The sequence below is a fragment of the Megalopta genalis genome, unplaced genomic scaffold (genome assembly GCF_051020955.1).
Source record: "Megalopta genalis isolate 19385.01 unplaced genomic scaffold, iyMegGena1_principal scaffold0043, whole genome shotgun sequence".
Taxonomy (NCBI): domain Eukaryota; kingdom Metazoa; phylum Arthropoda; class Insecta; order Hymenoptera; family Halictidae; genus Megalopta; species Megalopta genalis.
The window spans coordinates 129,750-157,698 of record NW_027476112.1 but is presented as its reverse complement, the minus strand read 5'-3'; positions in this window follow the sequence as shown (position 1 = coordinate 157,698).

The following is a 27,949-nucleotide window of genomic DNA, read 5'->3' as shown; positions in this document are numbered from 1 at the left end:
TCATGTGTTTCGCATGGATTTGAATCTAACTCGTTTGTTTCGCATGCTGTTGAAGCTAAATCAAATGTATCACAAGTATCTGAAGCCAAACCATTTGCTTCGCATGGATTCGAAAATCAGCCTTCTACTTCGCATTGATTTAAGGCTAAATCATGTGTTCCGCTGGATTTTAAGCTAACTCCTTTTTTTCGGATGCAGTTGAAGCTAAATCATGTATATCACAAGTATTTGAAGCTAAACCATTTGTTTCGTATGGATTCGAAGATAAGCCTCCTACTTCGCATTGATTAGATGCTAAATCATGTGTTTCGCATGGATTTGAAGCTAACTCGTTTTTTTCGCATGCAGTTGAAGCTAAATCATGTACATCACAAGTATTTGAAGCTAATCCATTTGTTTCGCATGGATTCGAAGATAATCCATCTACTTCGCATTGCTTTGAACCTAAATCATGTGTTTCGATTGGATTTGAAGATAACTCGTTTGTTTCGCATGCTGTTAAAGCTAAATCATGTATATCACAAGTATTTGAAGATAAACCATTTGTTTCGCATGGATTCGAAGATAATCCATCTACTTCGCATTGATTTGAAGCTAAATCGTGTGTTTCGCATGGATTTGAAACTAACTCGTTTGTTTCGCATGCTGTTGAAACTAAATCATGTATATCACAAGTATATGAAGCTATATCATTTGTTTCGCATGTATTCGAAGATAAGCCTTCTACTTCGCACTGATTTTAATCTAAATCATGTGTTTCGCATGGATTTGAAGCTAACTCGTTTGTTTCGCATGCAGTTGAAGCTAACTCAAGTGTATCACAAGTATTTGCAGCTAAACCATTTGTTTCGCATGGATTCGAAGATAATCCATCTACTTCGCATTGATTTGAAGCTAAATCATGTGTTTCGCATGGATTTGAATCTAACTCTTTTGTTTCGCACGCTGTTGAAGCTACATCAAGTGTATCACAAGTATTTGAAGCTAAACCATTTGCTTCGCATGGATTCGAAGATCAGCCTTCCACTTCGCATTGATTAGATGCTAAATCATGTGTTACGCATGGATTTGAAGTTAACTCGTTTGTTTCGCATGCAGTTGAAGTTAAATCATGTATATCACAAGTATTTGCAGCTAAACCATTTGTTTCGCATGGATTCGAAGATAACCCTTCTACTTCGCATTGATTTCAAGTTAAATCATGTGTTTCGCATGGATTTGAATCTAACACGTTTCTTTGGTATGCTGTTGAAGCTAAATCATGTATATCACAAGTACATGAAGCTAATCCATTTGTTTCGCATGGATTCGAAGATAAGCCTTCTACTTCGCATTGATTTGAAGCTAAATCATGTGTTTCGCATGGATTTGAATCTAACTCGTTTGTTTCTCATGCTGTTGAAGCTAAATCAAGTGTATCGCAAGTATTTGAAGCCAAACCATTTGCTTCGCATGGATTCGAAAATCAGCCTTCTACTTCGCATTGATTAGATGCCAAATCATGTGTTTCGCATGGATTTGAATCTAACTCGTTTTTTTTCGCATGCAGTTGAAGCTAAATCATGTACATCACAAGTATTTGAAGCTAAACCATTTGTTTCGCATGGATTCGAAGATAATCCATCTACTTCGCATTCATTTGAAGCTAAATCATATGTTTCGATTGGATTTGAAGATAACTCGTTTCTTTCGCATGCTGTTAAAGCTAAATCATGTATATCACAAGTATTTGAAGATAAACCATTTGTTTCGCATGGATTCGAAGATAATCCATCTACTTCGCATTGATTTGAAGCTAAATCATGTGTTTCGCATGGATTTGAATCTAACTCTTTTGTTTCGCATGCTGTTGAAGCTACATCAAGTGTATCACAAGTATTTGAAGCTATATCATATGTTTCGCATGGATTCGAAGATAACCCTTCTAATTCGCATTGATTTGAAGCTAAATCATGTGTTTCGCATGGATTTGAAGCTAACTCGTTTTTTTCGCATGCAGTTGAAGCTAAATCATGTACATCACAAGTATTTGAAGCTAAACCATTTGTCGCATGCATTCGAAGATAATCCATCTACTTCGCATTAATTTGAAGCTAAATCATGTGTTTCGCTTGGATTTGAAGATAACTCGTTTGTTTCGCATTCTGTTGAAGCTAAATCATGTATATCACAAGTATTTGAAGCTAAACCATTTGTTTCGCATGGATTCGAAGATAAGCCTCCTACTTCGCATCGATTTGTAGCGAAATCATGTGTTTCACATGGATTTGAAGCTAACTCGTTTGTTTCGCATGCAGTTGAAGCTAACTCAAGTGTATCACAAGTATTTGAAGCTAAACCATTTATTTCGCATGGATTCGAAGATAAGCAACATACTTCGCATTGATTTGAAGCTAAATCATGTGTTTCGCATGTATTTGAAGCTAACTCGTTTGTTTCGCGTGCTGTTGAAGCTAAATCAAGTGTATCACAAGTATTTGAAGCTAAACCATTTGCTTCGCATGGATTCGTAGATCAGCCTTCTACTTCGCATTCATTTGATGCTACATCATTTGTTTCGCATGGATTTGAATCTAACTCGTTTGTTTCGCATGATGTTGAAACTAAATCATGTATATCACAAGTATTTGAAGCTATATCATTTGTTTCGCATGTATTCGAAGATAAGCCTTCTACTTCGCACTGATTTTAATCTAAATCATGTGATTCGCATGGATTTGAAGCTAACTCGTTTGTTTCGCATGCAGTTGAAGCTAAATCATGTATGTAACAAGTATTTGATGCTATATCATTTGTTTCGCATGTATTCGAAGATAAGCCTTCTACTTCGCACTGATTTTAATCTAAATCATGTGTTTCGCATGGATTTGAAGCTAACTCGTTTGTTTCGCATGCAGTTGAAGCTAACTCAAGTGTATCACAAGTATTTGCAGCTAAACCATTTGTTTCGCATGGATTCGAAGATAATCCATCTACTTCGCATTGATTTGAAGCTAAATCATGTGTTTCGCATGGATTTGAATCTAACTCTTTTGTTTCGCACGCTGTTGAAGCTACATCAAGTGTATCACAAGTATTTGAAGCTAAACCATTTGCTTCGCATGGATTCGAAGATCAGCCTTCCACTTCGCATTGATTAGATGCTAAATCATGTGTTTCGCACGGATTTGAAGTTAACTCGTTTATTTCGCATGCAGTTGAAGCTAAATCATGTATATCACAAGTATTTGCAGCTAAACCATTTGTTTCGCATGGATTCGAAGATAACCCTTCTTCTTCGCATTGATTTGAAGCTAAATCATGTATTTCGCTTGGATTTGAAGCTAACTCGTTTTTTTCGCATGCTGTTGAAGCTAAATCATGTATATCACAAGTATTTAAAGTTAAACAATTTGTTTCGCATGGATTCGAAGATAATCCATATACTTCGCATTGATTTGAAGCTAAATCATGTGTTTCGCATGGTTTTGAAGCTTACTCGTTTTTTTCGCATGCAGTTGAAGCTAAATCATGTACATCACAAGTATTTGATGCTAAACCATTTGTCGCGTGGATTCGAAGATAATCCATCTACTTCGCATTGATTTGAAGCTAAGTCATGTGTTTCGCTTGGATTTGAAGATAACTCGTTTGTTTCGCATGCTGTTGAAGCTAAATCATGTATACCACAAGTATTTGAAGCTAAACCATTTGTTTCGCATGGATTCGAAGATAAGCCTCCTACTTCGCATTGATTTGAAGCTAAATCATTTGTTTCGCATGGATTTGAAGCTAACTCGTTTGTTTCGCATGCAGTTGAAGCTAAATCATGTGTATCACAAGTATTTGCAGCTAAACCATTCGTTTCGCATGGATTCGAAGATAACCCTTCTACTTCGCATTGATTTGAAGTTAAATCATGTGTTTCGTATGGATTTGAATCTAACTCGTTTATTTCGCATGCTGTTGAAGCTAAATCGTGTATATCACAAGTATTTGAAGCAATATCATATGTTTCGCATGGATTCCAAGATAACCCTTCTAATTCGCATTGATTTGAAGCTAAATCATGTGTTTCGCATGGATTTGAATCTAACTCGTTTGTTTCGCATGCTGTTGAAGTTAAATCATGTATATCACATGTATTTGAAGCTATATCATTTGTTTCGCATGGATACGGGGATAACCCTACTAATTCGCATTCATTGGAACCTAAATCATGTGTTTCGCTTGGATTTCAAGCTAACTCGTTTGTTTCGCATGCTGTTGAAGCTAAATCATGTATATCACAAGTATTTGAAGTTAAACAATTTGTTTCGCATGGATTCGAAGATAATCCATATACTTCGCATTGATTTGAAGCTAAATCATGTGTTTCGCATGGTTTTGAAGCTAACCCGTTTTTTTCGCATGCAGTTGAAGCTAAATCATGTACATCACAAGTATTTGAAGCTAAACCATTTGTCGCATCGATTCGAAGATAATCCATCTACTTCGCATTGATTTGAAGCTAAATCATGTGTTTCGCTTGGATTTGAATCTACCTCGTTTGTTTCGCATGCTGTTGAAGCTAAATCATGAATATCACATGTATTTGAAGCTATATCATTTGTTTCGCATGGATTCGAAGATAACCCTTCTAATTCGCATTCATTGGAAGCTAAATCATGTGTTTCGCATGGATTTGGAGCTAACTCGTTTGTTTCGCATGCTGTTGAAGCTAAATCATGTATATCACAAGTATTTGAAGTTAAACAATTTGTTTCGCATGGATTCGAAGATAATCCATATACTTCGCATTGATTTGAAGCTAAATCATGTGTTTCGCATGGTTTTGAAGCTAACTCGTTTTTTTCGCATGCAGTTGACGCTAAATCATGTACATCACAAGTATTTGAAGCTAAACCATTTGTCGCATGGATTCGAAGATAATCCATCTACATCGCATTGATTTGAAGCTAAATCATGTGTTTCGCTTGGGTTTGAAGATAACTCGTTTGTTTCGCATGCTGTTGAAGCTAAATCATGTATATCACAAGTATTTGAAGCTTATCCATTTGTTTCGCATGGATTCGAAGATAAGCCTCCTACTTCGCATTGATTTGAAGCTAAATCATGTGTTTCGCATGGATTTGAAGTTAACTCGTTTGTTTCGCATGCAGTTGAAGATAAATCATGTGTATCACAAGTATTTGCAGCTCAACCATTTGTTTCGCATGGATTCGAAGATAACCCTTCTACTTCGCATTGATTTGAAGTTAAATCATGTGTTTCGCATGGATTTGAATCTAACTCGTTTATTTCGCATGCTGTTCAAGCTAAATCATGTATATCACAAGTATATGAAGCTAATCCAATTGTTTCGCAATGGATTCGAAGATAAGCCTTCTACTTCGCATTGATTTGAAGCTAAATCATGTGTTTCGCATGGATTTGTATCTAACTCGTTTGTTTGGCATGCTGTTGAAGCTAAATCATGAATATCACATGTATTTGAAGCTATATCATTTGTTTCGCATGGATTCGAAGATAAGCTTTCTACTTCGCATTGATTTGAAGCTAAATCATGTGTTTCGCATGGATTTGAAACTAACTCGTTTGTTTCGCATGCTATTGAAGCTACATCATGTATATCACAAGTATTTAAAGTTAAACAATTTGTTTCGCATGGATTCGAAGATAATCCATATACTTCGCATTGATTTGAAGCTAAATCATGTGGTTCGCATGGATTTGAAACTAACTCGTTTGTTTCGCATGCTGTTGAAACTAAATCATGTATATCACAAGTATTTGAAGCTATATCATTTGTTTCGCATGGATTCGAAGATCAGCCTTCTACTTCGCATTGATTTGATGCTAAATCATGTGTTTCTCATGGATTTGAAGCTAACTCGTTTGTTTCGCATGCAGTTGAAGCTAAATGATGTATATCGCAAGTATTTGAAGTTAAACCATTTTTTTCGCATGGTTTCGAAGATCAGCCTTCTACTTCGCATTGATTAGATGATAAATCATGTTTTTCGCATGGATTTGAAGCTAACTCGTTTGTTTCGCATGCTGTTGAAGCTAAATCATGTATATCGCAAGTATATGAAGCTAATCCAATTTTTTTCGCATGGATTCGAACATAAGCCTTCTACTTCGCATTGATTTGAAGCTAAATCATGTGTTTCGCATGGATTTGAATCTAACTCGTTTGTTTCGCATGCTGTTGAAGCTAAATCATGTATATCACAAGTATATGAAGCTAATCCAATTGTTTCGCATGGATTCGAAGATAAGCCTTCTACTTCGCATTGATTGGAAGCTAAATCATGTATATCACATGTATTTGAAGCTATATCATTTGTTTCGCATGCATTCGAAGATAACCCTTCCAATTCGCATTCATTGGAATCTAAATCATGTGTTTCGCATGGATTTGAAGCTAACTCGTTTGTTTCGCATGCTGTTGAAGCTAAATCATGTATATCACAAGTATTTGAATTTAAACAATTTGTTTCGCATGGATTCGAAGATAAGCCTCCTACTTCGCATTGATTTGAAGCTAAATCATGTGTTTCGCATGGATTTGAACCTAACTCGTTTGTTTCGCATGCAGTTGAAGCTGAATCATGTATATCACAAGTATTTGAAGCTAAACTATTCGTTTCGCATGGATTCGAAGATAAGCCTTCCACTTCGCATTGATTTGAAGCTAAACCTTGTGTTTCGCAAGGATTTGAATCTAACTCGTTTGTTTCGCATGCTGTTGAAGCTAAATCATGTATATCACAAGTATTTGAAGTTAAACTATTCGTTTCGCATGGATTCGAAGGTAAGCCTTCCACTTCGCATTGATTTGATGCTAAATCATGTGTTTCGCATGGATTTGAAGCTAACTCGTTTGTTTCGCATGCTGTTGAAGCTAAATCATGTATATCACAAGTATTTGAAGTTAAACAATTTGTTTCGCATGGATTCGAAGATAAGCCTCCTACTTCGCATTGATTTGAAGCTAAATCATGTGTTTCGCATGGATTTGAACCTAACTCGTTTGTTTCGCATGCAGTTGAAGCTGAATCATGTATATCACAAGTATTTGAAGCTAAACTATTCGTTTCGCATGGATTCGAAGATAAGCCTTCCACTTCGCATTGATTTGAAGCTAAACCTTGTGTTTCGCAAGGATTTGAATCTAACTCGTTTGTTTCGCATGCTGTTGAAGCTAAATCATGTATATCACAAGTATTTGAAGTTAAACTATTCGTTTCGCATGGATTCGAAGGTAAGCCTTCCACTTCGCATTGATTTGATGCTAAATCATGTGTTTCGCATGGATTTGAAGCTAACTCGTTTGTTTCGCATGCAGTTGAAGCTAAATCATGTATATCGCAAGTATTTGAAGTTAAACCATTTTTTTCGCAAGGTTTCGAAGATCAGCCTTCTACTTCGCATTGATTAGATGATAAATCATGTTTTTCGCATGGATTTGAAGCTAACTCGTTTGTTTCGCATGCTGTTGAAGCTAAATCATGCATATCACAAGTATTTGAAGCTAAACCATTTGTTTCGCATGGATTCGAAGATAAGCCTCCTACTTCGCATTGATTTCATGCTAAAACATGTGTTTCGCATGGATTTGAAACTAACTCGTTTGTTTCGCATACTGTTGAAACTAAATCATGTATATCAAGTATTTGAAGCTATATTATTTGTTTCGCATGGATTCGAAGATACCCCTTCTAATTCGCATTGATTTGGAGCTAAATCATGTGTTTCGCATGGATTTGAAGCTAACTCGTTTGTTTCGCATGTTGTTGAAGCTAACTCAAGTGTATCACAAGTATTTGGAGCTAAACCATTTATTTCGCATGGATTCGAAGATAAGCCTCCTACTTCGCATTGATTTGAAGCTAAATCATGTGTTTCGCATGTATTTGAAGCTAACTCGTTTGTTTCTCATTCTGTTGAAGCTAAATCAAGTGTATCACAAGTATTTGAAGCTAAACCATTTGCTTCGCATGGGTTAGAAGATCAGCCTTTTACTTCGCATTGATTAGATGCTAAATCATGTGTTTCGCATGGGTTTGAAGCTAACTCGTTTGTTTCGCCTGCATTTGAAGCTATATCACTTATATTCACAAGTGTGTGAAAAAGCTAAATCATTCGTTTCGCATGGATTTGAAACTAAGCCATCAACTTCGCGTTGACTTGATGCTAAATCATGTTTTTCGCATGGACATGAAGTTAACTCGTTTGTTTCGCATGCAGTTGAATCTAAATCATGTATATCACAAGTATTTGAAGCTATATCATTTGTTTCGCATGGATTCGAAGATAACTCTCCTAATTCGCATTGATTTGGAGCTAAATCATGTGTTTCGCATGGATTTGAAGCTAACTCGTTTGTTTCGCATGTTGTTGAAGCTAACTCAAGTGTATCACAAGTATTTGAAGCTAAACTATTTGCTTCGCATTGATTCGTAGATCACCCTGCTACTTCGCATTTATTAGATGCTAAATCATGTGTTTCGCATGGATTTGAAGCTAACTCGTTTGTTTCGCATGCTGTTGAAGCTAACTCAAGTGTATCACAAGTATTTGAAGCTAAACCATTTATTTCGCATGGATTCGAGGATAAGCCTTCTACTTCGCATTGATTTGATTCCAAATCATGTGTTCCGCTTGAATTTGAAGCTAACTCGTTTGTTTCTCTTGCTGTTGAATGTAAATCATGTATATCACAAGTGTTTGAAGCTAAACCATTCGTTTCGCTGGATTTGAAGCTAATCCTTCTACTTCGCATTGATTTGAATCTAAATCATGTGTTTCGCTTGGATTTGAAGCTAACTCGTTCGTTTTGCATACAGTTGAAGCAAAATCACGCATATCACAAGTATTTGAAGCTAAACCATTTGATTCGCATTGATTCGAAGATCAGCCTTCTACTTCGCATTGATTTGAAGCTAAATCATGAGTTTCGCATGGATTTGAAGCTAAATCATGTGTTTTGACTGGGTTTGAAGTTAACTCGTTTGCTTCCCAAGCAGTTGAAGCTAAATCATGTATATCATAAGTATTTGAAGCTAAAGAACTTGATACGCATGCATTTCAAACTAAGCCTTATACTTCGCATTGATTTGAAGGTAAATCATGTCTTTTGCATGGATTTAAAGCTAACTCGTTTGTATCGCCTGCATTTGAAGCTATATCAGTGATATTCGCAAGTATTTGAAGCTAAATCATTCGTTTCGCTGGATTTGAAGCTAAGCCTTCTACTTCGCATTGTTTTGATTCTAAATCATGTGTTTCGCTTGGATTTGAAGCAAACTCGTTGGTTTTGCATGAAGTTGAATCTAAATCATGTATATCACAAGTACTTGAAGCTGAACCATTTGTTTCACATACATTTGAAGCTAAGCCTTCTACTTCACATTGATTGGAAGTTAAATCATGTGTTTCGCATGGATTTGAAGCTAACTCGTTTGTGTCGCTTGCATTTGAAGCTATATCACTTATACTCGCAAGTATTTGAAGCTAAACCATTCGTTTCGCATGGATTTGGCGCTAAGCCTTCTGCTTCGCAGTGATTTGTTACTAAATCATGTGTTTCGAAAGGATTTGAAGCAAACTCGTTTGTTTCGCCTGCATTTGAAGCTAAATCATGTATATCTTAAGTATTTGAAGCTAAACCATTTGTTTCGCATGGATTTGAAACTAAGCCTTCTACTTCGCATTGATTTGAAACTGAGTCATGTGTTTCGCTTGTATTTGAAGCTAACTCGTTTGTTTCGCATGCAGTTGAAGCTAAATCATGTATATCACAAGTAGTAGAAGCTAAACCATTTGTTTCGCATGGATTCGACGATCAGCCATCGGCTTCGCATTGATTTTAAGCTATATCATGTGTTTCGCATGGATTCGAAGTTCAGCCTTCTATTACGCATTGATTTGAAGCTAAATCATGTGTTTTACATGGATTTGAAGCTGACTCGTTTGTTTCGCCTGCATTTGAAGCTATATCATGTATATGACAAGTATTTGAAGCTAAACCATTTATTTCGCATGGATTCGAAGATAAGCCCTCTACTACGCATTGATTTGAAGCTAATTAATATGTTTCGCATGGATTTGAAGCTATCTCGATTGTTTCGCATACTGTTGAAGCTAAATCATATATAACACAAGTATTTGAGCCTGAGCCATTTGTTTCGCATGGATTCGAAGATCAGCCTCCTAATACGCATTGATTTGAAGGTAAATCATGCCTTTTGCATGGATTTAAAGCTAACTCGTCTGTTTCACCTGCATTTGAAGCTATATCAGAGATATTCGCAAGTATTTGAAGCTAAATCATTCGTTTCGCTGGATTTGAAGCTAAGCCTTCTACTTCGCGTTGACTTGATGCTACATTATGTTTTTCGCTTGGATTTGAAGCTTACTCGTTTTTTTCGCATGCAGTTGAAGCTAAATCATGTACATCACAAGTATTTGATGCTAAACCATTTGTCGCGTGGATTCGAAGATAATCCATCTACTTCGCATTGATTTGAAGCTAAGTCATGTGTTTCGCTTGGATTTGAAGATAACTCGTTTGTTTCGCATGCTGTTGAAGCTAAATCATGTATACCACAAGTATTTGAAGCTAAACCATTTGTTTCGCATGGATTCGAAGATAAGCCTCCTACTTCGCATTGATTTGAAGCTAAATCATTTGTTTCGCATGGATTTGAAGCTAACTCGTTTGTTTCGCATGCAGTTGAAGCTAAATCATGTGTATCACAAGTATTTGCAGCTAAACCATTCGTTTCGCATGGATTCGAAGATAACCCTTCTACTTCGCATTGATTTGAAGTTAAATCATGTGTTTCGTATGGATTTGAATCTAACTCGTTTATTTCGCATGCTGTTGAAGCTAAATCGTGTATATCACAAGTATTTGAAGCAATATCATATGTTTCGCATGGATTCCAAGATAACCCTTCTAATTCGCATTGATTTGAAGCTAAATCATGTGTTTCGCATGGATTTGAATCTAACTCGTTTGTTTCGCATGCTGTTGAAGTTAAATCATGTATATCACATGTATTTGAAGCTATATCATTTGTTTCGCATGGATACGGGGATAACCCTACTAATTCGCATTCATTGGAACCTAAATCATGTGTTTCGCTTGGATTTGAAGCTAACTCGTTTGTTTCGCATGCTGTTGAAGCTAAATCATGTATATCACAAGTATTTGAAGTTAAACAATTTGTTTCGCATGGATTCGAAGATAATCCATATACTTCGCATTGATTTGAAGCTAAATCATGTGTTTCGCATGGTTTTGAAGCTAACTCGTTTTTTTCGCATGCAGTTGAAGCTAAATCATGTACATCACAAGTATTTGAAGCTAAACCATTTGTCGCATCGATTCGAAGATAATCCATCTACTTCGCATTGATTTGAAGCTAAATCATGTGTTTCGCTTGGATTTGAATCTACCTCGTTTGTTTCGCATGCTGTTGAAGCTAAATCATGAATATCACATGTATTTGACGCTATATCATTTGTTTCGCATGGATTCGAAGATAACCCTTCTAATTCGCATTCATTGGAAGCTAAATCATGTGTTTCGCATGGATTTGGAGCTAACTCGTTTGTTTCGCATGCTGTTGAAGCTAAATCATGTATATCACAAGTATTTGAAGTTAAACAATTTGTTTCGCATGGATTCGAAGATAATCCATATACTTCGCATTGATTTGAAGCTAAATCATGTGTTTCGCATGGTTTTGAAGCTAACTCGTTTTTTTCGCATGCAGTTGACGCTAAATCATGTACATCACAAGTATTTGAAGCTAAACCATTTGTCGCATGGATTCGAAGATAACCCTTCTACTTCGCATTGATTTGAAGTTAAATCATGTGTTTCGCATGGATTTGAATCTAACTCGTTTATTTCGCATGCTGTTCAAGCTAAATCATGTATATCACAAGTATATGAAGCTAATCCAATAGTTTCGCAATGGATTCGAAGATAAGCCTTCTACTTCGCATTGATTTGAAGCTAAATCATGTGTTTCGCATGGATTTGAATCTAACTCGTTTGTTTGGCATGCTGTTGAAGCTAAATCATGAATATCACATGTATTTGAAGCTATATCACTTGTTTCGCATGGATTCGAAGATAACCCTTCTAATTCGCATTCATTGGAAGCTAAATCATGTGTTTCGCATGGATTTGAAGCTAACTCGTTTGTTTCGCATGCTGTTGAAGCTAAATCATGTATATCACAAGTATATGAAGCTAATCCATTTGTTTCGCATGGATCCGAAGATAAGCCTTCTACTTCGCATTGATTTGAAGCTAAACCTTGTGTTTCGCAAGGATTTGAATCTAACTCGTTTGTTTCGCATGCTGTTGAAGCTAAATCATGTATATCACAAGTATTTGAAGCTATATCATTTGTTTCGCATGGATTCGAAGATAAGCTTTCTACTTCGCATTGATTTGAAGCTAAATCATGTGTTTCGCATGGATTTGAAACTAACTCGTTTGTTTCGCATGCTATTGAAGCTACATCATGTATATCACAAGTATTTAAAGTTAAACAATTTGTTTCGCATGGATTCGAAGATAATCCATATACTTCGCATTGATTTGAAGCTAAATCATGTGGTTCGCATGGATTTGAAACTAACTCGTTTGTTTCGCATGCTGTTGAAACTAAATCATGTATATCACAAGTATTTGAAGCTATATCATTTGTCTCGCATGGATTCGAAGATCAGCCTTCTACTTCGCATTGATTTGATGCTAAATCATGTGTTTCGCATGGATTTGAAGCTAACTCGTTTGTTTCGCATGCAGTTGAAGCTAAATGATGTATATCGCAAGTATTTGAAGTTAAACCATTTTTTTCGCATGGTTTCGAAGATCAGCCTTCTACTTCGCATTGATTAGATGATAAATCATGTTTTTCGCATGGATTTGAAGCTAACTCGTTTGTTTCGCATGCTGTTGAAGCTAAATCATGTATATCGCAAGTATATGAAGCTAATCCAATTTTTTTCGCATGGATTCGAACATAAGCCTTCTACTTCGCATTGATTTGAAGCTAAATCATGTGTTTCGCATGGATTTGAATCTAACTCGTTTGTTTCGCATGCTGTTGAAGCTAAATCATGTATATCACAAGTATATGAAGCTAATCCAATTGTTTCGCATGGATTCGAAGATAAGCCTTCTACTTCGCATTGATTGGAAGCTAAATCATGTGTTTCGCATGGATTTGAATCTAACTCGTTTGTTTCGCATGCTGTTGAAGCTCAATCATGTATATCACATGTATTTGAAGCTATATCATTTGTTTCGCATGCATTCGAAGATAACCCTTCTAATTCGCATTCATTGGAAGCTAAATCATGTGTTTCGCATGGATTTGAAGCTAACTCGTTTGTTTCGCATGCTGTTGAAGCTAAATCATGTATATCACAAGTATTTGAAGTTAAACAATTTGTTTCGCATGGATTCGAAGATAAGCCTCCTACTTCGCATTGATTTGAAGCTAAATCATGTGTTTCGCATGGATTTGAACCTAACTCGTTTGTTTCGCATGCAGTTGAAGCTGAATCATGTATATCACAAGTATTTGAAGCTAAACTATTCGTTTCGCATGGATTCGAAGATAAGCCTTCCACTTCGCATTGATTTGAAGCTAAACCTTGTGTTTCGCAAGGATTTGAATCTAACTCGTTTGTTTCGCATGCTGTTGAAGCTAAATCATGTATATCACAAGTATTTGAAGTTAAACTATTCGTTTCGCATGGATTCGAAGGTAAGCCTTCCACTTCGCATTGATTTGATGCTAAATCATGTGTTTCGCATGGATTTGAAGCTAACTCGTTTGTTTCGCATGCTGTTGAAGCTAAATCATGTATATCACAAGTATTTGAAGTTAAACAATTTGTTTCGCATGGATTCGAAGATAAGCCTCCTACTTCGCATTGATTTGAAGCTAAATCATGTGTTTCGCATGGATTTGAACCTAACTCGTTTGTTTCGCATGCAGTTGAAGCTGAATCATGTATATCACAAGTATTTGAAGCTAAACTATTCGTTTCGCATGGATTCGAAGATAAGCCTCCCACTTCGCATTGATTTGAAGCTAAACCTTGTGTTTCGCAAGGATTTGAATCTAACTCGTTTGTTTCGCATGCTGTTGAAGCTAAATCATGTATATCACAAGTATTTGAAGTTAAACTATTCGTTTCGCATGGATTCGAAGGTAAGCCTTCCACTTCGCATTGATTTGATGCTAAATCATGTGTTTCGCATGGATTTGAAGCTAACTCGTTTGTTTCGCATGCAGTTGAAGCTAAATCATGTATATCGCAAGTATTTGAAGTTAAACCATTTTTTTCGCAAGGTTTCGAAGATCAGCCTTCTACTTCGCATTGATTAGATGATAAATCATGTTTTTCGCATGGGTTTGAAGCTAACTCGTTTGTTTCGCCTGCATTTGAAGCTATATCACTTATATTCACAAGTGTGTGAAAAAGCTAAATCATTCGTTTCGCATGGATTTGAAACTAAGCCATCAACTTCGCGTTGACTTGATGCTAAATCATGTTTTTCGCATGGACATGAAGTTAACTCGTTTGTTTCGCATGCAGTTGAATCTAAATCATGTATATCACAAGTATTTGAAGCTATATCATTTGTTTCGCATGGATTCGAAGATAACTCTCCTAATTCGCATTGATTTGGAGCTAAATCATGTGTTTCGCATGGATTTGAAGCTAACTCGTTTGTTTCGCATGTTGTTGAAGCTAACTCAAGTGTATCACAAGTATTTGAAGCTAAACCATTTGCTTCGCATTGATTCGTAGATCACCCTGCTACTTCGCATTTATTAGATGCTAAATCATGTGTATCGCATGGATTTGAAGCTAACTCGTTTGTTTCGCATGCTGTTGAAGCTAACTCAAGTGTATCACAAGTATTTGAAGCTAAACCATTTATTTCGCAAGGATTCGAGGATAAGCCTTCTACTTCGCATTGATTTGAGGCCAAATCATGTGTTCCGCTTGGATTTGAAGCTAACTCGTTTGTTTCTCTTGCTGTTGAATGTAAATCATGTATATCACAAGTGTTTGAAGCTAAACCATTCGTTTCGCTGGATTTGAAGCTAATCCTTCTACTTCGCATTGATTTGAATCTAAATCATGTGATTCGCTTGGATTTGAAGCTAACTCGTTCGTTTTGCATACAGTTGAAGCAAAATCACGCATATCACAAGTATTTGAAGCTAAACCATTTGATTCGCATTGATTCGAAGATCAGCCTTCTACTTCGCATTGATTTGAAGCTAAATCATGAGTTTCGCATGGATTTGAAGCTAAATCATGTGTTTTGACTGGGTTTGAAGTTAACTCGTTTGCTTCCCAAGCAGTTGAAGCTAAATCATGTATATCATAAGTATTTGAAGCTAAAGAACTTGATACGCATGCATTTCAAACTAAGCCTTATACTTCGCATTGATTTGAAGGTAAATCATGTCTTTTGCATGGATTTAAAGCTAACTCGTTTGTTTCGCCTGCATTTGAAGCTATATCAGTGATATTCGCAAGTATTTGAAGCTAAATCATTCGTTTCGCTGGATTTGAAGCTAAGCCTTCTACTTCGCATTGTTTTGATTCTAAATCATGTGTTTCGCTTGGATTTGAAGCAAACTCGTTGGTTTTGCATGAAGTTGAATCTAAATCATGTATATCACAAGTACTTGAAGCTGAACCATTTGTTTCACATACATTTGAAGCTAAGCCTTCTACTTCACATTGATTGGAAGTTAAATCATGTGTTTCGCATGGATTTGAAGCTAACTCGTTTGTTTCGCATGCTGTTGAAGCTAAATCATGTATATCACAAGTATTTGAAGTTAAACAATTTGTTTCGCATGGATTCGAAGATAAGCCTCCTACTTCGCATTGATTTGAAGCTAAATCATGTGTTTCGCATGGATTTGAACCTAACTCGTTTGTTTCGCATGCAGTTGAAGCTGAATCATGTATATCACAAGTATTTGAAGCTAAACTATTCGTTTCGCATGGATTCGAAGATAAGCCTTCCACTTCGCATTGATTTGAAGCTAAACCTTGTGTTTCGCAAGGATTTGAATCTAACTCGTTTGTTTCGCATGCTGTTGAAGCTAAATCATGTATATCACAAGTATTTGAAGTTAAACTATTCGTTTCGCATGGATTCGAAGGTAAGCCTTCCACTTCGCATTGATTTGATGCTAAATCATGTGTTTCGCATGGATTTGAAGCTAACTCGTTTGTTTCGCATGCTGTTGAAGCTAAATCATGTATATCACAAGTATTTGAAGTTAAACAATTTGTTTCGCATGGATTCGAAGATAAGCCTCCTACTTCGCATTGATTTGAAGCTAAATCATGTGTTTCGCATGGATTTGAACCTAACTCGTTTGTTTCGCATGCAGTTGAAGCTGAATCATGTATATCACAAGTATTTGAAGCTAAACTATTCGTTTCGCATGGATTCGAAGATAAGCCTCCCACTTCGCATTGATTTGAAGCTAAACCTTGTGTTTCGCAAGGATTTGAATCTAACTCGTTTGTTTCGCATGCTGTTGAAGCTAAATCATGTATATCACAAGTATTTGAAGTTAAACTATTCGTTTCGCATGGATTCGAAGGTAAGCCTTCCACTTCGCATTGATTTGATGCTAAATCATGTGTTTCGCATGGATTTGAAGCTAACTCGTTTGTTTCGCATGCAGTTGAAGCTAAATCATGTATATCGCAAGTATTTGAAGTTAAACCATTTTTTTCGCAAGGTTTCGAAGATCAGCCTTCTACTTCGCATTGATTAGATGATAAATCATGTTTTTCGCATGGGTTTGAAGCTAACTCGTTTGTTTCGCCTGCATTTGAAGCTATATCACTTATATTCACAAGTGTGTGAAAAAGCTAAATCATTCGTTTCGCATGGATTTGAAACTAAGCCATCAACTTCGCGTTGACTTGATGCTAAATCATGTTTTTCGCATGGACATGAAGTTAACTCGTTTGTTTCGCATGCAGTTGAATCTAAATCATGTATATCACAAGTATTTGAAGCTATATCATTTGTTTCGCATGGATTCGAAGATAACTCTCCTAATTCGCATTGATTTGGAGCTAAATCATGTGTTTCGCATGGATTTGAAGCTAACTCGTTTGTTTCGCATGTTGTTGAAGCTAACTCAAGTGTATCACAAGTATTTGAAGCTAAACCATTTGCTTCGCATTGATTCGTAGATCACCCTGCTACTTCGCATTTATTAGATGCTAAATCATGTGTATCGCATGGATTTGAAGCTAACTCGTTTGTTTCGCATGCTGTTGAAGCTAACTCAAGTGTATCACAAGTATTTGAAGCTAAACCATTTATTTCGCAAGGATTCGAGGATAAGCCTTCTACTTCGCATTGATTTGAGGCCAAATCATGTGTTCCGCTTGGATTTGAAGCTAACTCGTTTGTTTCTCTTGCTGTTGAATGTAAATCATGTATATCACAAGTGTTTGAAGCTAAACCATTCGTTTCGCTGGATTTGAAGCTAATCCTTCTACTTCGCATTGATTTGAATCTAAATCATGTGTTTCGCTTGGATTTGAAGCTAACTCGTTCGTTTTGCATACAGTTGAAGCAAAATCACGCATATCACAAGTATTTGAAGCTAAACCATTTGATTCGCATTGATTCGAAGATCAGCCTTCTACTTCGCATTGATTTGAAGCTAAATCATGAGTTTCGCATGGATTTGAAGCTAAATCATGTGTTTTGACTGGGTTTGAAGTTAACTCGTTTGCTTCCCAAGCAGTTGAAGCTAAATCATGTATATCATAAGTATTTGAAGCTAAAGAACTTGATACGCATGCATTTCAAACTAAGCCTTATACTTCGCATTGATTTGAAGGTAAATCATGTCTTTTGCATGGATTTAAAGCTAACTCGTTTGTTTCGCCTGCATTTGAAGCTATATCAGTGATATTCGCAAGTATTTGAAGCTAAATCATTCGTTTCGCTGGATTTGAAGCTAAGCCTTCTACTTCGCATTGTTTTGATTCTAAATCATGTGTTTCGCTTGGATTTGAAGCAAACTCGTTGGTTTTGCATGAAGTTGAATCTAAATCATGTATATCACAAGTACTTGAAGCTGAACCATTTGTTTCACATACATTTGAAGCTAAGCCTTCTACTTCACATTGATTGGAAGTTAAATCATGTGTTTCGCATGGATTTGAAGCTAACTCGTTTGTGTCGCTTGCATTTGAAGCTATATCACTTATACTCGCAAGTATTTGAAGCTAAACCAATCGTTTCGCATGGATTTGGCGCTAAGCCTTCTGCTTCGCAGTGATTTGTTACTAAATCATGTGTTTCGAAAGGATTTGAAGCTAACTCGTTTGTTTCGCCTGCATTTGAAGCTAAATCATGTATATCTTAAGTATTTGAAGCTAAACCATTTGTTTCGCATGGATTTGAAACTAAGCCTTCTACTTCGCATTGATTTGAAGCTAATTAATATGTTTCGCATGGATTTGAAGCTATCTCGATTGTTTCGCATACTGTTGAAGCTAAATCATATATAACACAAGTATTTGAGCCTGAGCCATTTGTTTCGCATGGATTCGAAGATCAGCCTCCTAATACGCATTGATTTGAAGGTAAATCATGTCTTTTGCATGGATTTAAAGCTAACTCGTCTGTTTCACCTGCATTTGAAGCTATATCAGAGATATTCGCAAGTATTTGAAGCTAAATCATTCGTTTCGCTGGATTTGAAGCTAAGCCTACTACTTCGCATTGATTTGAATCTGCATCATGTGTTTCGCTTGGATTTGAAGCTAATTCGTTGGTTTTGCATGCAGTTGAAGCAAAATCATGTATATCACAAGTATTTGAAGCTGAACCATTCGTTTCGCATGGATTCGAAGATCAGCCTTCTACTTCGCATTCATTTGAAGCTAAATCATGTGTTTCGCATGGATTTGATGCTGACTCGTTTGTTTCGCCTGCATTTGAAGCTATATCATGTATATCACAAGTATTTGAATCTGAACCATTTGATTCCCAAGAATAGTACGCTAAACCATGTCTTTCGAATGAATTTGAAGCTAAATCATGTGTTTTGAATGGATTTGAAGCTAACTCGTTTGTTTCTCTTGCTGTTGAATGTAAATCATGTATATCACAAGTGTTTGAAGCTAAACCATTTGTTTCGCATGGATTCGAAGCTAAGCCTTCAACTTCGCGTTGACTTGATGCTAAATCATGTTTTTCGCTTGGATTTGAATCTAGCTCGTTTTTTCGCATGCAGTTGATGCTAAATCATGAATATCGCTAGTATTTTAAGCTAAAACATTTGATTCGCACGGATTTGAAGCTAAGCCTTCTACTTCGCATTGATTTGAAGCTAAATCATGTGTTTCGTATGGATTTGTAGCTAACTCGTTTGTTTCGTATGCTGTTGAAGCTAAATCATGTATATTACAAGTGTTTGAAGCTAAACCATTTGTTTCGCATGGATTTGAAGCTAAATCATATACATCACATGTAATTGAAGCTAAACCATTTGTTTCGCATGGTTACGAAGATAAGCCTTCTACTTCGCATTGATTAGAAGCTAAATCATGTCTATCGCTAGGATTTAAAGCTAACTCGTTTGTTTCGCATACTGTTGAAGCTAAATCAAGTATAACACAAGTATTTGAGCCTGAGCAATTTGTTTCGCATGGATTTGAAGATCAGCCTCCTACTTCGCATTTACTTGATGCTAAATCACGTGTTTCGCATGGATTTGAAGCTAACTCGTTTGTTTCGCATGCAGTTGAAGCTAAATCATGTATATCATAAGTATTTGAAGCTAAACCATTTGATTCGCATGGATTCGAAGATCAGCCTTCTACTTCGCATTGATTTGAAGCTAAATCATGAGTTTCGCATGGATTTGATGCCAAATCATGTGTTTTGAATGGATTTGAAGTTAACTCGTTTGCTCCCCAAGCAGTTGAAGCTAAATCATGTATATCATAAGTATTTGAAGCTAAAGAACTTGATCCGCATGGATTTCAAACTAAGCCTTCTACTTCGCATTGATTTGAATGTAAATCATGTCTTTTGCATGGATTTAAAGCTGACTCGTTTGTTTCGCCTGCATTTGAAGCTAAATCATGTATATCACAAGTATTTGTATTTAAACCATTTGTTTCGCATGGATTCGAAGATAAGCCTTCTACTTCGCATTGATTTGAATGTAAATCATGTTTATTGCTAGGATTTGAAGCTAACTCGCTTGTTTCGCATACTGTTGAAGCTAAATCATGTATAACACAAATATTTGAGCCTGAGCCATTTGTTTCGCATGGATTCGAAGATCACCCTCCTAATTTGCATTGATTTGATGGTAAATCATGTCTTTTGCGTGGATTTTGAAGCTAACACGTTTGTTTCGCATGCTGTTGAAGCTAAATCATGTTCATCACAAGTATTTGAAGCTGAACCATCTGTTTCGCATGCGATTGAAGCTAAATCATGTATAAAACAAGTGTTTGAATCTAAACCATTTGTTTCGTATGGATTTGAAGCTAAGCCTTCAACTTCGCGTTGACTTGATGCTACATTATGTTTTTCGCTTGGATTTGAAGCTGACTCGTTTGTTTCGCATGCTGTTGAAGCTACATCATGTATATCACAAGTATTTGAAGCTAAACCATTTATTTCGCATGGATTCGAAGATAAGCCCTCTACTACGCATTGATTTGAAGCTAATTAATATGTTTCGCATGGATTTGAAGCTATCTCGATTGTTTCGCATACTGTTGAAGCTAAATCATATATAACACAAGTATTTGAGCCTGAGCCATTTGTTTCGCATGGATTCGAAGATCAGCCTCCTAATACGCATTGATTTGAAGGTAAATCATGTCTTTTGCATGGATTTAAAGCTAACTCGTCTGTTTCACCTGCATTTGAAGCTATATCAGAGATATTCGCAAGTATTTGAAGCTAAATCATTCGTTTCGCTGGATTTGAAGCTAAGCCTACTACTTCGCATTGATTTGAATCTGCATCATGTGTTTCGCTTGGATTTGAAGCTTATTCGTTGGTTTTGCATGCAGTTGAAGCAAAATCATGTATATCACAAGTATTTGAAGCTGAACCATTCGTTTCGCATGGATTCGAAGATCAGCCTTCTACTTCGCATTCATTTGAAGCTAAATCATGTGTTTCGCATGGATTTGATGCTGACTCGTTTGTTTCGCCTGCATTTGAAGCTATATCATGTATATCACAAGTATTTGAATCTGAACCATTTGATTCCCAAGAATAGTACGCTAAACCATGTCTTTCGAATGAATTTGAAGCTAAATCATGTGTTTTGAATGGATTTGAAGCTAACTCGTTTGTTTCTCTTGCTGTTGAATGTAAATCATGTATATCACAAGTGTTTGAAGCTAAACCATTTGTTTCGCATGGATTCGAAGCTAAGCCTTCAACTTCGCGTTGACTTGATGCTAAATCATGTTTTTCGCTTGGATTTGAATCTAGCTCGTTTTTTCGCATGCAGTTGATGCTAAATCATGAATATCGCTAGTATTTTAAGCTAAAACATTTGATTCGCACGGATTTGAAGCTAAGCCTTCTACTTCGCATTGATTTGAAGCTAAATCATGTGTTTCGTATGGATTTGTAGCTAACTCGTTTGTTTCGTATGCTGTTGAAGCTAAATCATGTATATTACAAGTGTTTGAAGCTAAACCATTTGTTTCGCATGGATTTGAAGCTAAATCATATACATCACATGTAATTGAAGCTAAACCATTTGTTTCGCATGGTTACGAAGATAAGCCTTCTACTTCGCATTGATTAGAAGCTAAATCATGTCTATCGCTAGGATTTAAAGCTAACTCGTTTGTTTCGCATACTGTTGAAGCTAAATCATGTATAACACAAGTATTTGAGCCTGAGCAATTTGTTTCGCATGGATTTGAAGATCAGCCTCCTACTTCGCATTTATTTGATGCTAAATCACGTGTTTCGCATGGATTTGAAGCTAACTCGTTTGTTTCGCATGCAGTTGAAGCTAAATCATGTATATCATAAGTATTTGAAGCTAAACCATTTGATTCGCATGGATTCGAAGATCAGCCTTCTACTTCGCATTGATTTGAAGCTAAATCATGAGTTTCGCATGGATTTGATGCTAAATCATGTGTTTTGAATGGATTTGAAGTTAACTCGTTTGCTCCCCAAGCAGTTGAAGCTAAATCATGTATATCATAAGTATTTGAAGCTAAAGAACTTGATCCGCATGGATTTCAAACTAAGCCTTCTACTTCGCATTGATTTGAATGTAAATCATGTCTTTTGCATGGATTTAAAGCTGACTCGTTTGTTTCGCCTGCATTTGAAGCTAAATCATGTATATCACAAGTATTTGTATTTAAACCATTTGTTTCGCATGGATTCGAAGATAAGCCTTCTACTTCGCATTGAATTGAAGCTAAATCATGTGTTTCACATGGATTCGAAGTTCAGCCTTCTATTTCGCATTGATTTGAAGCTAAATCATGTGTTTCGCATGGATTTGAAGCTGACTCGTTTGTTTCGCCTGCATTTGAAGCTATATCGTGTATATCACGAGTATTTGAATCTGAACCATTTGATTCCCATGAATAGTACGCTAAACCATGTTTTTCGAATGAATTTGAAGCTAAATCATGTGTTTTGAATGGATTTGAAACTAACTCGTTTGTTTCGCATGCATTTGAAGCTAAATCATATACATCACATACAATTGAAGCTAAACCATTTGTTTCGCATGGATTCGGAGATAAGCCTTCTACTTCGCATTGATTTGAAGGTAAATCATGTCTTTTGCATGGATTTAAAGCTAACTCGTCTGTTTCACCTGCATTTGAAGCTATATCAGAGATATTCGCAAGTATTTGAAGCTAAATCATTCGTTTCGCTGGATTTGAAGCTAAGCCTTCTACTTCGCATTGATTTGAATCTGCATCATGTGTTTCGCTTGGATTTGAAGCTAATTCGTTGGTTTTGCATGCAGTTGAAGCAAAATCATGTATATCACAAGTATTTGAAGCTGAACCATTCGTTTCGCATGGATTCGAAGATCAGCCTTCTACTTTGCATTCATTTGAAGCTAAATCATGTGTTTCGCATGGATTTGATGCTGACTCGTTTGTTTCGCCTGCATTTGAAGCTATATCATGTATATCACAAGTATTTGAATCTGAACCATTTGATTCCCATGAATAGTACGCTAAACCATGTCTTTCGAATGAATTTGAAGCTAAATCATGTGTTTTGAATGGATTTGAAGCTAACTCTTTTGTTTCTCTTGCTGTTGAATGTAAATCATGTATATCACAAGTGTTTGAAGCTAAACCATTTGTTTCGCATGGATTCGAAGATCAGCCTTCTACTTCGCATTGATTTGATTCTAAATCATGTGTTTCGCTTGGATTTGTGGCTAACTCATTGGTTTTGCATGAAGTTGAATCTAAATCATGTATATCACAAGTATTTGAAGCTGAACCATTTGTTTCACATACATTTGAAGCTAAGCCTTCTACTTCACATTGATTGGAAGTTAAATCATGTGTTTCGCATGGATTTGAAGCTAACTCGTTTGTGTCGCTTGCATTTGAAGCTGTATCACTTATATTCGCAAGTATTTGAAGCTAAACCATTCGTTTCGCATGGATTCGAAGATCAGCCTTCTACTTCGCATTCATTTGAAGCTAAATCATGTGTTTCGCATGGATTTGATGCTGACTCGTTTGCTTCGCCTGCATTTGAAGCTATATCATGTATATCAGAAGTATTTGAATCTGAACCATTTGATTCCCATGAATAGTACGCTAAACCATGTCTTTCGAATGAATTTGAAGCTAAATCATGTGTTTTGAATGGATTTGAAGCTAACTCTTTTGTTTCTCTTGCTGTTGAATGTAAATCATGTATATCACAAGTGTTTGAAGCTAAACCATTTGTTTCGCATGGATTCGAAGATCAGCCTTCTACTTCGCATTGATTTGATTCTAAATCATGTGTTTCGCTTGGATTTGTGGGTAACTCGTTGGTTTTGCATGAAGTTGAATCTAAATCATGTATATCACAAGTATTTGAAGCTGAACCATTTGTTTCACATACATTTGAAGCTAAGCCTTCTACTTCACATTGATTGGAAGTTAAATCATGTGTTTCGCATGGATTTGAAGCTAACTCGTTTGTGTCGCTTGCATTTGAAGCTGTATCACTTATATTCGCAAGTATTTGAAGCTAAACCATTCGTTTCGCATGGATTCGAAGATCAGCCTTCTACTTCGCATTCATTTGAAGCTAAATCATGTATTTCGCATGGATTTGATGCTGACTCGTTTGTTTCGCTTGCATTTGAAGCTATATCATGTATATCACAAGTATTTGAATCTGAACCATTTGATTCCCATGAATAGTACGCTAAACCATGTCTTTCGAATGAATTTGAAGCTAAACCATTTGTTTCGCATGGATTCGAAGATAAGCCTTCTACTTCGCATTGATTTGAAGCTAAATCATGTGTTTCGCTTGGATTTGAAGCTAACTCGTTTGTTTCGCATGCTGTTGAAGCTAAATCATGTATATCACAAGTATTTGAAGCTAAACCATTTGTTTCGCATGGATTCGAAGATAAGCCTTCTACTTCGTATTGATTTTAATCTAAATCATGTGTTTCGCATGGATTTAAAGCTAACTCGTTTGTTTCGCATGCAGTTGAAGCTGAATCATGTATATCACAAGTATTTGAAACTAAACTATTCGTTTCGCATGGATTCGAAGATAAGCCTTCCACTTCGCATTGATTTGATGCTAAATCATGTGTTTCGCAAGGATTTGAAGCTAACTCGTTTGTTTCGCATGCTGTTGAAGCTAACTCAAGTGTATCAAAAGTATTTGAAGCTAAACCATTTGCTTCGCATGGATTCGAAGATCAGCCTTCTACTTCGCATTGATTTGAAGCTAAATCATGTGTTCCGCATGGATTTTAAGCTAACTCGTTTGTTTCGCATGCAGTTGAAGCTAAATCATGTATATCACAAGTATTTGGTGCTAAACCAATTGATTCGCATGCAGTTGAAGCTAAATCATGTATAAAACAAGTGTTTGAACCTAAACCATTTGTTTCGCATGGATTTGAAGCAAAGCCTTCAACCTCGCGTTGACGTGATGCTAAATTATGTTTCTCGCTTGGATTTGAAGCTAACACGTTTGTTTCGCATGCTGTTGAAGCTAAATCATGTATATCACAAGTATTTGAAACTAAATAATCTGTTTCGCATGGATTCGAAGATCAGCCTTCTACTTCGCATTCATTTGAAGCTAAATCATGTGTTTCGCATGGATTTGATGCTGACTCGTTTGTTTCGCCTGCATTTGAAGCTATATCATGTATATCAGAAGTATTTGAATCTGAACCATTTGAATCCCATGAATAGTACGCTAAACCATGTCTTTCGAATGAATTTGAAGCTAAATCATGTGTTTTGAATGGATTTGAAGCTAACTCGTTTGTTTCGCATGCATTTGAAGCTAAATCATGTATATCACATAGAATTGAAGCTAAACCATTTGTTTCGCATGGATTCGAAGATAAGCCTTCTACTTCGCATTGATTTGAAGCTAAATCATGTCTATCGCTACGATTCGAAGCTAACTCGTTTGTTTCGCATGCAGTTGAAGCTAAATTATGTGTATCACATATAATTGAAGCTAAACCATTTGTTTCGCATGGATTCGAAGATAAGCCTTCTACTTCGCATTGATTTGAAGCTAAATCATGTCTATCGCTAGGATTAGTAGCTAACTCGTTTGATTCGCCTGCATTTGAATCTATATCATGTATATCACAAGTATTTGAATCTGAACCATTTGATTCCCATGAATAGTACGCTAAACCATGTCTTTCGAATGAATTTGAAGCTAAATCATGAGTTTTGAATGGATTTGAAGCTAACTCGTTTGTTTCGCATGGATTCGAAGATAAGCCTTCTACTTCGCATTGATTTGAAGCAAAGCCTTCAACCTCGCGTTGACGTGATGCTAAATTATGTTTCTCGCTTGGATTTGAAGCTAACACGTTTGTTTCGCATGCTGTTGAAGCTAAATCGTGTATATCACAAGTATTTGAAACTAAATAATCTGTTTCGCATGGATTCGAAGATCAGCCTTCTACTTCGCATTCATTTGAAGCTAAATCATGTGTTTCGCATGGATTTGATGCTGACTCGTTTGTTTCGCCTGCATTTGAAGCTATATCATGTATATCACAAGTATTTGAATCTGAACCATTTGATTCCCATGAATAGTACGCTAAACCATGTCTTTCGAATGAATTTGAAGCTAAACCATTTGTTTCGCATGGATTCGAAGATAAGCCTTCTACTTCGCATTGATCTGAAGCTAAATCATGTGGTTCGCTTGGATTTGAAGCTAACGCGTTTGTTTCGCATACAGTTGAACCTAAATCATGTATATTACAAGTTTTGAAGGTAAACCATTTATTTCGCATGAATAAGCTAAACCATTTGTTTCGCATGGATTTGAAGCTAAGCCTTCTACTTCGCATTGATTTGAATCTAAATCATGTGTTTCGCTTGGATCTAAAGCTAACTCGTTTGTTTCGCATGCAGTTGAAACTAAATCATGTATAACACAAGTATTTGAAGCTAAACCATTTGTTTCGCACTGATTTGAAGCGGAATCGTGTGTTTCGCTAGTATTTGAAACCAACTCCTTAGTTTCGCATGCAGTTGAAGCTAAATCATGTATATCACAAGTGTTTGAAGCTAACCCGTTTGATTCACATGGATTTGATGATAAGCCTTCTACTTCGCATTGATTTGAAGCTAAATCATGTGGTTCGCTTGGATGTGAAGCTAACGCGTTTGTTTCGCATGCAGTTGAACCTAAATCATGTATATTACAAGTTTTGAAGGTAAACCAATTATTTCGCATGAATAAGCTAAACCATTTGTTTCGCATGGATTTGAAGCTAAGCCTTCTACTTCGCATTGATTTGAATCTAAATCATGTGTTTCGCTTGGATCTAAAGCTAGCTCGTTTGTTTCGCATGTATTTGAAAGTAAATCATGTATAACACAAGTATTTGAAGCTAAACCATTTGTTTCGCACTGATTTGAAGCGGAATCGTGTGTTTCGCTAGTATTTGAATCTAACTCCTTAGTTTCGCATGCAGTTGAAGCTAAATCATGTATATCACAAGTGTTTGAAGCTAACCCGTTTGATTCGCATGATTTGATGATAAGCCTTCTACTTCGCATTGATTTGAAGCTAAATCATGTGGTTCGCTTGGATTTGAAGCTAACGCGTTTGTTTCGCATACAGTTGAATCTAAATCATGTATATTACAAGTTTTGAAGGTAAACCATTTATTTCGCATGAATAAGCTAAACCATGTGTTTCGCATGGATTTGAAACTAAGCCTTCTACTTCCAATTGATTTGAAGCTAACCATATGTGTCTCATGTATTTGAAGCTTACTCGTTCGTTTCGCCTGCATTTGAAGCAAAATCATGTATATCACAAGTATTTGCTGCTAAACCAATTGATTCGCATGCAGTTGAAGCTAAATCATGTATAAAACAAGTGTGTGAACCTAAACCATTTGTTTCGCATGGATTTGAAGCAAAGCCTTCAACCTCGCGTTGACGTGATGCTAAATTATGTTTCTCGCTTGGATTTGAAGCTAACACGTTTGTTTCGCATGCTGTTGAAGCTAAATCATGTATATCACAAGTATTTGAAACTAAATAATCTGTTTCGCATGGATTCGAAGATCAGCCTTCTACTTCGCATTCATTTGAAGCTAAATCATGTGTTTCGCATGGATTTGATGCTGACTCG